The sequence below is a fragment of the Pinus tabuliformis genome, chromosome 2_1 (assembly GCF_031772625.1).
Source record: "Pinus tabuliformis cultivar Carrire ecotype Pingquan chromosome 2_1, CPIR1, whole genome shotgun sequence".
NCBI classification, from domain to species: Eukaryota; Viridiplantae; Streptophyta; class Pinopsida; order Pinales; family Pinaceae; genus Pinus; species Pinus tabuliformis.
Window position 1 is genome coordinate 716,308,093 of NC_142299.1, and position 11,949 is coordinate 716,320,041.

Sequence of the window (11,949 nt, forward strand, 5' to 3'; positions counted from 1 at the left end):
ATTACTTATTTCTATCTGAATCTTGATAAATGCTATATGATAATTTATTTTTTTTGTCGATCAAATAATTTCTATTAATTTTTGAAAACAGTACAATAGATTTTCTTGGTTTCCACTTATTTCCCAACCTCACTCTAATCAAATTTGTTAGTCAAGAGAGATATATAAAAGCTACTAGAAAAATACCAGAATTTAAACTGTGACCAAAAACAAAATGCATAGAGTACCCACCAGCGTAGATCCATATTAAATACAAATCAAATATGAGCCGAGAAGGATACGATTTCTTCATGTGCAAATATTTTTTTGAGTCAACATTATTTAAATATTTTGTATGGTTATTTTTTATTTATTTTTGGATTCTTAGATTTTTTTATTTTGGTCAACATGAGAAAAATTTCAATGTTGATGATGGACGGACAAAGTTACACATCATACTGGGCTGTAGAATGAGCCTCTCGGCTCAAAAGACACATTCATAATACAAATGAAACCCACTACCATCAAGGATTATGAGGAGATGCCAATGCCTAGCTAGCACCAAGGATGTTTGAGGGTCTAGGATCCTCGTGAACATGAAACTCCAAGTGTTCAATCCATCCTTCAATCTGAATCAACCGCCTAATGGTTCATCTTTGGTTCCATCTGATTGAGGCCAACCTGACCATAATTTCTCATGGATTGTGTTGTAATTCATTCATAAACACAATCACATTGTTCCTATCTTTGTTCCTTTATTGCCCCAGTTCTACCAGGAGTGCAGTAACATTCCAGAGCTGCATTTATAGAGATTCCAAAGATGGAGGCACAACCACATTACCTGGTGAGGGAACTCGGTCATGGGCCTACTAGCCCTCAAAAACTGCATCAACACCCCCATAACCCTCCACTTCACCCGCCTCCACTATCCGCTTGATGACCACAGGGTGCCCTGCCTTGCTTGGCATGCCCTCGTTGCCTGAAAATTTCTCCAAATAATTCAGACTGCCAACAACATCTATAAACAACTACCTAGACATTGAGAAGCAACTAGGGAGCTCATCTCCTAACCCCAACAAAAGAAAACCCATCAAACACCCTGTACTCATGCACCTGAGACAGCCGAATAATACCCCCTAGAGCCCAATGATGTCTCTTAACTGCACTACCACAAACCTCTGAGAAACTGGTCACCCATGGATCGAGGTAGATAGCCCAATACTTCAAATTCCCACTAGCAGCCTCAAAGAAACCAGGAGACAAAATGGCATTGTATATACCATTGAAAACAGGAAGGGCCCCAAAGAATTCCATGAAGCACGAAGAGAAGAAGGCACAAAAAGAACAAACACCCATCACACTCCAATGTCCCTTGACAATTAAGTGCCAAAGGCCAAAATACATGCATGTAATACCGGTCCAACGACAGAAGACTGCTCCTCCTTAACTCCCCTCCCCCCTCTTGAGTTTTCCACGGCAAGTTGGTGCAGAAAAGCTCGTGTCCTCTCCACTTTCATCAGGAAATAGGGGCATTCATGACTCTTCAATGCTCCAAGGTCTCAAATCATGTGAGGGTTGTTGTACAAGTATATGATAAATTTTATTTAATAGTAAAACTCTATAATGTAATAATAATTATATATTTTAATGATATTTCTTTAATATTAAAAAAATAAATAACCCATGAAATCAGAGCCTATTGGCCCCCTGTATCCTTTGATCAATGTATGGGCGGTGGTAGTACTGATAGTATTCTTGTCCCCTCTGCTCCTGAATCAACCATAGGCCCTAGGCTGGATCATGACCTCCTTGGATAACTGGTCGAAAATCTGATTGCGCTCCCTGTAGATGTGATGACAACAAATGGAGTCAAAGTGTGATTTCAAAAGCAATGCATCATCCAGTATATTCTTGAGTGTGTGCACATGAAAAATAGATGTGTTGTTGAACCAGTTTATAATGATATTACAGTCAAATATTTGTATATTCCTACACTCCTTCTCTAATGCAAAATACAAAAGATGTCTGAGAGTGATCAATTCTACAAAATTGTTAGTTCCAATGCCCAATCCCATATGAATTTTGAAATAATGATTATCTGATAAATGTAAGAGGGCACCTCCCCCACAACCATTCTCCTAGGTTGATCCATCAAAATAGGACCAAGGTAGGTTCCAGTCAATCACTTCAGGAGTGATGGTTTGCTGAGGTGTAGGTCAGTCATCATCGGGGATGCTAGAGTATAAGGATATAACATGAGCAGAAGCCTGAGTCCAGTGAGGTTCAATACCTTTGAATATGGATTTGTTTCTAAGCAGCCAAATAGACCAACAAACCAGAAGGGGAAGGTTCCTAACTTTAGGAGGATGGGCAGAGGTCCACCACGATTTCCATGCCTCAAGGATGGAGTCCCCCTGCCATCAAGGGGTGATAGAGAGAGAGTTGAGAATCTATGACCAAAAAGGTAAAATGTAGGGGCAATGAAGGAAGAGGTGGTCAATTGTCTCCCAATCCTATCGACAAAGAATGCACTAGGTAGGGCCATGGAATGAACACTTCTTTAAGTTTTCTCCCATAGGTGTTTTATATCAGAGAACATTCCACATGAATTGTCTAGATCACGACGGGCCCTTCATCTTCCACAATACACTCCACCACCAGTCCATAACCGGGGGCTTGCGTGCAACATATATGATTGTATAACCATCCTTAGGTGCATTGATTCGAATTTAAGCAGGAACGCAACAAATTATAGATATAACCATAAACATATAGACGCAACAGAAATAACACTTCTTTTGATTTATATCAAATACTGAAATATGCTTACAAACAGTATGGAAATGAGACTAGCTCGGCGATGGTAGCTTATCTTTGAGAAGAGATGTGATGGCTACATGCCTCTGAACTGTGTTACAATGAGGCTCGAGGGCCTTTTTATTATTGAAAAATAAGAGCAAACCCTAAACAACCAAAACCCTAACCTGAGGAGATGTAACACCAAGAGTTTATGGGCCCCGTTGGGGTTAGTTGGGAAACCAACTTCCCTGGGTCGTGACTTGGTCATATTATCTTTGTTTGATGCACATGATACCTCGTTAGAAAGATCTCTCCAATGAATGTGACGGAAAAAATGACTTATTCGAAGTTGCTGGCGGTAGATTGCCAAAAAAAACGTCGTTTAGGGCCTCAAAATGGCTCCAGAAGTTTAGGACCCGAAAAACTGCTAAAAATAGTAAAGTGTACTACAATTAAGGAAATTGAAAAAAATGAAAGAAAGAATGGTGGTGGTCCAAGTGGAATTGGCGGTTGGCCACAAATATCCACCTGGATCATTCCTCCTCCCTTAGGAAGTAATGGTCCCCATTGCTTTGAGTTCCTCCATGAGATGAGGAAACTTCTGCTGAACTTGGTCCCTGGTGAGCCACTTGCCTTGGTGAAGGAGTTGGCCTTCTTTGATGACTCGATACTGTTGGAACTTCTACTCATGAGTGTTATTGATATGCGTGTCCATGATCTGATCAGTTACATCTTGTTCCATGTAGTCTGGATTTATCTATGTTGGTGTGAGTTGTTCTGCAATGTCGGATGTGTCTAGTAATGGTGGAAAGTATGGCCAAAGGCGATCCACATTAAACACTGGGTGCATGCCAAGGAATGGGGGAATGCTAATCTCAAAAGAATTATCTCCCATAGCCTTGGTGATGGTGTATGGCCCATATCGAAGCAGGCAAATCTTGCAGTGGGGCCCAACGAGGCACTCCTTTTGCAAATGTAGCCAAACTTTATCACCCACCTGGAACTTGTGTGGCACCCGATGTTGATCATGTCGCTGCTAGTACTTGGCATTGACTTTTTCCAATATGTCATGGTCCTATTGGCAGATGTGTTGAATATGCTCAATGAATCTATTTGCCTCATCGGCTTCAGAGTGGACATGTGTCGAATCTCCCTGATTCGTTGCAACTAGTATGACCACATCAATGGGACATAGTGGTTGGAATCCAAAGCCCACCTGAAAAGCGTTGTGGCCAGTCGAGATGTGGAGAGCTCATTTGTAGCTATGCTGGACATAAGGGAGGTTCTCATCCCATGTGCTTGGATGCTTTGATTTGTACATTCACAGAATGTGTACGATCATCCTGTTGACGACCTCTGTCTGGCCATCAGTTTGGGGATGGAAAGTTGTGGACTTAGTTAGCTTGGTGTCCAACATCGACCAGAGACTGGACCAAAATGTACTGAGGAGCTTGTTGTCCCGATCTGAGATGATAGACTGTGGGATCCCAAAGTGTACCCACACTCGTTCAAAGAAGAGTTTAACAGTGGCTTCTGCTGTGATACTCTTCTTCCAAGCCGCCATAATGGCCATCTTCAAGAATCTGTCAACGACCACAAAAACATAGTTGTTGCCATGGTTTGTAGAAGGGAGGTCTGACATGTAATCCATGGAGATGGATTCCCAAGGTTGACTAGGGGTAGGCAGTGGAGTATAGAGACCTTGCTTCTTGATGGTCAGTTTGGAAATGACACAGGCAGTATAGAATCTGATGTACTTCCTAACATCTTGTCGAAGATTCAGCCAATAGGAATACTTCTGTATTACAACCACTATTTTCTCGACCCCAAAATGCCCAGCGACCCAACTGTAGAGCGCCTCCCAAATCATCTTCGCACACTCGCTTGAAGGAACACCAAGGTGTCCCATATGGAATAACAGATCATCCTGGGGGTAAAAACCTGGAACTTGCTGACCCTCCAAGAGCGTATGGTATGTGTGGCTGAATTCAGGGTCACTTTTGTAGAGAAGTGGCCAATCATAAGTCTCGTGCCCACAAGAGTTAAGCACGACAATTAATGCTATGATCGGTGGTCGGCTGAGATAGTTTGCAACATTATTTGTGTTGCCCTTCTTGTACTTGACATCCAAATGGAACTGTTGCAGGTATGTGGACCACTTCTGATGGTGATCATGTACCTTCCCTTGCATCTATATGAATTGCAGGGGTCAGTGGTCTGTGTGGATGACCGTTTCCTTCCCCAAAATGTAATGCTTCCATTGTCAGCATGCCTGCACAATGGAATACATCTCTTTATCACAAGTGGGATACTTCAGAACCATGTCTGAAAGTGTCTCACTGTGATATGCCACTAGATCCCCTTTTGAGTAAGGAATACCCCAATAGCATAGTCAGAGGCATCTGTCTCAATATCAAATGGTTGTTGCATGTCTAGTAATGTGAGCACTGGTGCAAAGCAAAGGCGATGTTTCAATTATGCGAATGCCTTCTATTGAGATTCAGACCAAAAGAATTTTTCTTTCGCTCCTCCTTTGGTGACTTGACTCAAGGGCCAAGTGATATGAGAGAACCCCAACATGAACCTGCAGTAGAAATTGGCAAGACCCAGAAAGCTGCGGAGCTCTGTCAGAGTGGTTGGGGTTGGCCAATCCTGAATGGCTTGGATCTTGGCTAGGTCCACATGCACTTCTCGTTCATCAATAATTTATCCCATATACTGAACCTGGGTCATGCCAAAAGTGCATTTATCCAAATTAGCACACAGCTTGTGTTGCAACTGTGTTTGGAGAACCTGTCGGATGTGGTGGAGATGTTCTTCCTAACTTTGGCTGAAGATCAGGATTTCATCCAAGTATACCACTAAAAATGAGTTGGTGAATGGCCGTAATATGTCATCCATGAGCCTCATGAAGGTTGAAGGAGCATTATTCAACCCAAAAGTCATAACCAACCATTTGAAAAGGGCCTCCTTGGCTTCAAAGTCAATCTTTCACACATTGGAGGGTTCGATTGATACCTGGTGATATTCGGACTTCAAGTTGATCTTGCTTAAATATTTTTCTCCCTTGATTTGGCCCAGAAGGTCATCAATCCATGGGATCAGGTACCTATTCTGGACATTGATCTTGTTTAGCGCGCCTGATAGTTAATACAGAGTCTCAAAGTCCCATCCTTCTTTTGTACCAACAAGATCGGGCTCCCATAAGGCGATGAACTCGGCCGGATGTGACCTTTCTGCAGCATCTCCTGAATTTGCCTCTTGATTTCATCGTTCTCCAAAACCGAGTGTCAATAGATTGGTCCATTGGGTAACAACACACCTGGGATTAGATCAATGGAGTGCTTGACCTAACAGTGCAGAGGCATCCCTGCGGGGAAGGTGAAGATGTCCCCATACTCCTCCACGACTTTGTTCATCTGTTCTTGTGATGTGGAGGGGCCTTGTCTGGAGGTCATGGCCACTATCTTCTTCTTTCCTTGAGGGCGTATCATCAGGGAAACAAATTTCTCGTTTTTTAAAATTAGCTTACTACATTGTTTTACAGTAACCAGATAGATGGTGGTAGGCGGGGCTACCTTCGGTATCCTATACAACTTATTTGCTAATGTAACAATAAAGTCGCGAGGCCTTGACTCATACACAACATGTCGCTTCCATAAGTATGGTTGGCCTAATAATACATCACAAACATCAAGGGGAGCAACGTCACATAATACCTCATCCGTGAAGGGCTTGATGTTGTATGGAGGCGACATTGTTGGCTCACGCGCAGATCCCGTCCTTGGTGAAGTCACCTGATGGTGTACGATTGTGGGTGTGTTGTGGTCAGTAATACCAACCACTTTACGACCTTTGCTACAATGAGGTTCTTTTGGCTCCCTCTGTCGACAATGAACTATAGCGGGGAACCCTTCACCCACATCTGGGAGTGGAAGAGACGCTCCTCCTCCTTTAGATGTTCGGGTTCCTCCTTCTGGATCTTTGTGATGGCGATGGTGGCATTGGGCTCCGAATCACTAATCTGCTTCCCTTTGTAATTCCTCTTGTTGGGTTCTGACTTAGAGTTGGAACATACAATTGATTCTCAAGCCTTCAGCTTGGCCATCAATGATTGCTTGGCCCGACACTCGCTTATGTTGTCAGTGGAGCTCTTATGGAACTCACACCACTTTCTCATGTCCTTCTTTGGCTTTGCAGTGTTATCCTTTGCTTGTGGCCTTGGCAGGTTGTCCTGGGTTGTCTCGCCTTGGCTTTGTCCTTTGTTTTGCAGTTTGGGGGCACCTTTCCCTTGCTTCGGATTCATAGATCCAAAGTCTCGCTTCTTCTGTTTAAACTTCTACTCAATCTTGACGACGTATTGGTACGCCGTGCCGAGCGAGGAGAAGTCCAAGAAATCCATCTCGTCCTGGATGTATCTATGTAGGCAGTCGTGGTACTTGAGTACCAAATGTTTCTCAGAATCCTTGATGCCCAACTTCATGCACAGGGTATGAAAAACATTGGTAAACTCTGGCACATCTTGGTCCCTTCCCTGCCGCAGTGTGGTCCACTTTATGTATTTGTCCTCATAGATCCCGACAAGGTAGTACTGCTCCTTGATGGCGTCCCGAAATGAATTCCAAGTGGGGGCGGATGAAAACAGTGAGTTCTTACTTTCATCCTTCTTCTCACAATAGGTTTCCCACTAGTCCTTGATGTGGGGGGTGTCTTTGAGAAGAGAAAAAGTAATATTTCTCAGCTGGAAAAATCATGAACAGAAAAATATCCTTCTAATAGATTCAACCATCTAGGAAGTCTGCATCTATTTGGCCCTCAAATATGGGAATATCAAAGTTTACTTGTACCTTAAAAGGTGTGGAGCCTCCAGAGTGGTTGTTGGATGTGGATGTGCTTCCGATGGGAAACCATTGAAGGATCTAGGCAAAATTATCCATCATCACGTTCCTTTGTTTCTCGAGGGCCTCCTTGAGCAATATTTTGATAGGATCTCCTGCTCCCTTGTCTTTCTTTTCTTCCTCCATGGGAGGCCGTTAGGATTTACGAGACTAGTCTTGCAAAGGTTCGACCAGTTCGAGCCCTAACTCCTTATATCTCGACCTCGTTGGGGACATGCAAAGAAAAATAGAGAAAGATCAGACTGCGCTGATACCATTTATCCGAGTTTAAACAGGAATGCAACAAATTACAAATATAACCATAAATATAGAGATGCAGCATAAGTAACACTTCCTTTGATTTATATCAAATAATGAAATATGCTTACAAATAGTATGGAAAAGAGACTAGCTCGGTGATGGTAGCTTATCTCTGAGAAGAGATGTGATGGCTACATGCCTCTGAACTGCATTACAATGAGGCTCAAGGGCCTTTTTATTATTGAAAAATAAAAGCAAACCCTAAAAAACCAAAACCCTAACCTGAGGAGATGTAACACCAAGAGTTTATGGGCCCCGTTGGAGTTAGTTGGGCAGCCTGTTGGAAATAATACTGAGAGGGGGGGGTGAATCAGTATTATCACATTAATAAAACTTTTTCATTTCCATAATCAGATTCATATATGCTACTTCCACAACTTCTTATGATTAAGTTAATTGATCTTCAATGAGTGCATTAGAACATTATCAATCATATTATCAGATAACAGATGTTGTAATAGAGAATAGATCATCACACATAAGGCACACACATGAACACCATGATATAAGGTGGAAACCCAATGCGGGAGAAAAACCACCTGCTACAAGTCATCTCAATCTTCTTCTTAATAAGAAAATCCTTTTACAATATTTGTACTGGTGCAGTCTTATACCAGTACGGGAGCTACAACCCCCTTTGCTCTTGTACTAGCTGATCCATTTACTAGTACGCAGGCTACTACCTGCTACAATGCTCCAAAGATCTCCCTTAGCTTTTGTACTAGCTTAGATACTAGTACATAGGCGATGGCCTACAATCTTCTCTCCTCCAGGTACCATGTTTCATCAATTTTCAGACTGGATACACTGAAGCACAACACATAATCTGAAGGCCACTTTTCATCCAATTTTCATACTGGACCCAACAACAACATTGAAGCTCATAATCAAACAACCTTCTGAATCACCCAATCACCAGATCCATACATATACAATGATATTATGAGAGTTATCAACCAGATCTAGTACATAAAGATAAGTTATTAATCATGCTGTTATCTGAACTCAATTCCAGTAACCAAACATCAGTTATGCACCCAAAACCCTGCAGAATAGTCAAAGGCAATTAAAACAAATTTTAAGTAGGGATCGCAACTTCACTGGTATAGATCTGCGGATATCTGTACTACCTCCGCACCTGCGCCTTCTGTGGCGCCGCAACCACCGCACCTGCGCCTTCTGTGGCGCCTCCGCACTGCACCTTCTGTGGCGTCTCCGCATTGCGCCTTCTGTGGCGCCTCTGCACTGCGCCTTCTGTGGTGCCTCCGCACTGCGCCTTCTGTGGCGCCTCTGTGGCGTCTTCGCACTGCGCCTTCTGTGGCGCCTCTGCACTGCGCCTTCTGTGGCACCTCCGCATTGCGCCTTCTGTGGCGCCTCCGCACTGCGCCTTCTGTGGCGCCTCTGTGGCGTCTCCGCACTGCGCCTTCTGTGGCGCCTCCGCACTGCGCCTTTTGTGGCGCCTCTGTGGCGTCTCCGCACTGCGCCTTCTGTGGCGCCTCCGCACTGCGCCTTCTGTGGCGTCTCCGCACTGCGCCTTCTATGGCGCCTTTGTGGCGTCTCTGCACTGCGCCTTCTTTGGCGCCTCCGCACTGTGCCTTCTGTGGCGCCTCCGCACTTCCGCAGCTGCAGCGCTCGAGAGATCACCCTTCACAGATTCGCTTTCAACTTCCCTTTCATAGATCAAACTTTTAAAACAATAACCCAATATTTCAGATCTTAAGATATTCAATTGCAAGGATAAATTAGCTAAGTGATCTCCTTTGCTTTATATAGGCTTAGGCCTTTCACAATACCACGGGCCAAAACCATAGGATCAAAAAACTGTTGGACTAATACCATGAACCAACCATGAAAGTACGTGAGATCAACACTTTTGACGAAGTACCATGGTCCAAAACCATAGGTTCAAATACCAAGGACTAACTACCATGGACCAAAGGTAAGTTCTCCAACATATACGTGCTTTTCCTCATAGGTTCAAATACCAAGGACTAACTACCATGGACCAAAAGTAAGTTCTCCAACATATACGCGCTTTTCCTCATAGGTTCAAATACCAAGGACTAACTACCATGGACCAAAGGTAAGTTCTCCAACATATACGTGCTTTTCCTCATAGGTTCAAATACCAAGGACTAACTACCATGGACCAAAGGTAAGTTCTCCAACATATACGCGCTTTTCCTTGCATGAAAGTGCGTGAACTTTTTCTCTACATGAAATAAACTTTTCTCTGCATAAAAGTGCGTGAACTTTTCTCTACATGAAATAAACTTTTCTCTGCATAAAAGTGCGTGAACTTTTCTCTACATGAAATAAACTTTTCTCTGAATATAAGTGCGTGAACTTTTCTCTACACTATAATTTATTATCTAAGATGAGTGGGTTGCCATCAAGTACAACATATGTATCATAATGCCAACAATCTCCCCCTTTGGACTTGATGGCAACAACAACCAATCACTCTCCCCCTTTGACATCAAGGGCAAAGGGTTATGCTCCCCCTAAGAACATGCTCCCCCTGACTATAAACCAGATCTGCAAAGAAGAACCATAATCCATGACCATGAAAGAGAGAGATTGTAGCAATAATTAGACTAGCATCCAAGATCTCCTTCTGTACGTCCTCCATAATGCCAACAATGCATTATAAGCTCCCCCTGAGTACCTGTTGAAATCTCTGAATGAGCTCCCCCTTTGTATATGCCATTGTGCACCAATCTGATCATGCTCTTTCTGAGAACAAGCTGAAATGTCTGCTCTGCTATATAGTGTTGTTCATGCTCAGGCTCCCCCTGACTGTAAGCAAGGTCTGCAAAAGGATGTTCTACATCACAAATGACCTTCCTAAAAGATTCAATACATACATCCATCACCCAACCAAGTGGGGATATATCAGAAAAATGAAAACCAAATACATTACATCTTCATCCCAAGCATAGTGGGGAAACCAACATAGGTCGTTACATGACCTAAAGAGATGACACTATTACATCATGAGTCTTGATATGACATCACCTAAATAAGATGAACATCAGCAACAACACTTTATGATCTACTCCATAGTATCTGTCAACAGCAACTAGACCAGCAACTTGTATTAGTGCATGAATCATCAAGGTATGTCCGCATCAACAGAATTTCACATTCTATGTGAGAAACATCATAGCCATCCAGATCTACATGAATCAAGTATCATCAATTGGGAATATCTGCATTAATCAACATATGTATGAAACAATCCTATCATCATATAGATAAGAGCTCATTATCATCATGTCTCCAACAATGCAACTTTGAATAATCGTCCCTGTATCCATCCAACAATCCTCATCCATTTGTGCCAAGAATGAAAGGAATCATAACTGTAATATATGATCTTTATGCATATGACGATAGCAGCATATGAGTGACTCAACATCAAGAAGATGTGAATTCAAGCTAAGTGCTTCCCATGCAAGCATCATTAGAGAATCAACCATAAATCTGATCCAAGAACCATGTGAACAACTCATAACCATAGCAAGATGAATCATTTATCCATATAAGTATCATCACCAAGGACTATTAACCATAATTCCAATAATGCATTAAGTCCATATGCTCCCTCTAAACCTGTGACATCTGTCTGATCATGCATATCAATAAGAAGTATCAAGACATCATCAATATCAAGTTAGAACCAAAACACTTCTAACCATCATATCCACACATCATTATTATTAACTAGAGCAAAACTGATCCTTCTCTTGAATCTGTCCCTACTGCCTTTCTTCAAACAATCATATACGCGACTGTGCAGTAACTAACTCGCGTATATATGCAACTTTCCTTTATGGAGTTTTCATATGAGATTCAGGACACTGAAGTTTTGTACTTTCAGCTCCCTCTGATTCTGGTATGTCTGTACGTTGTGCAGTGCCGCCTTTTTCTGACTGTACTTCCTTTTTCCTCCATATCTTCAAGCGTGATG